The sequence below is a fragment of the Etheostoma spectabile genome, chromosome 13, assembly GCF_008692095.1.
Source record: "Etheostoma spectabile isolate EspeVRDwgs_2016 chromosome 13, UIUC_Espe_1.0, whole genome shotgun sequence".
In the NCBI taxonomy this organism is placed as follows: domain Eukaryota; kingdom Metazoa; phylum Chordata; class Actinopteri; order Perciformes; family Percidae; genus Etheostoma; species Etheostoma spectabile.
Window position 1 is genome coordinate 28,092,821 of NC_045745.1, and position 868 is coordinate 28,093,688.

Consider the following 868-nt stretch of genomic DNA (forward strand, 5'->3'; position numbering starts at 1 on the left):
GAATGGTAATTATGTGAAAGATTTCCTTTTGTCCAGTATAAAAAAGATTCATATTCAACAGCCACAATAATGTAATATCTTAAAGAAATGTGCAAATTGGCGCCAAGTCAGCGGGCTTCACTGAGTCACTGAGATATACAGTATATGATGGATACAATATAGAATTCTAACCTTGGCAGTCATAACACTACAGTGGAGGTAAATGTTACTTTGTAGGGCGGTATAATCCACACAATGCGAGAGCTAAGCTGCGAGGGATGTCAGTCTACTTGGACTGCAGAAGTGGATGACCTTATGCAAAATTGCTACTAGCCCGCCACCCTCCATTTTGCAACAATTTATGAGGAAGACTTATTTTTTACTTTTGAAATTATGAAGATGGCATCACCCGGAATGTCCTGTCAGGTATTTCTACAAATGCTTGAGAAGCAGACTGTTCGCTTTGGCCTTGTCAGTATTTCTTTCTTTATTTTGCAGCATCATAAAGTCAATGACATAATTAGTCATAGTCTGTCAATATTGTCATGCATTGTATTGTTCATGTTCTTGTTGCATGCTAAAACCCATGACTTCAAATTTGAGGTTGGTGTAGTGCACAAAATTCTTATGAAATAACATAAAATCCAAAAAAGTGATTAGAAAGAACAATTACATACCATCAGTACAGAACAGCAAACCAAGATGGGGCTGGTTCGACATTAGGGGAGGAAGTAGAGCAGTGTAATGTGTTTCTCTCCAGAATAGCGGTCACAACTAAGCACATGTCTAAAGCAGGTACTATATAATTGTACCTTTTATTCATAGAAGGAATGACCTTTGATTTAAAGGATATTTTCACAGAACAAATCTCTGTGCCCTTGCAGGACGC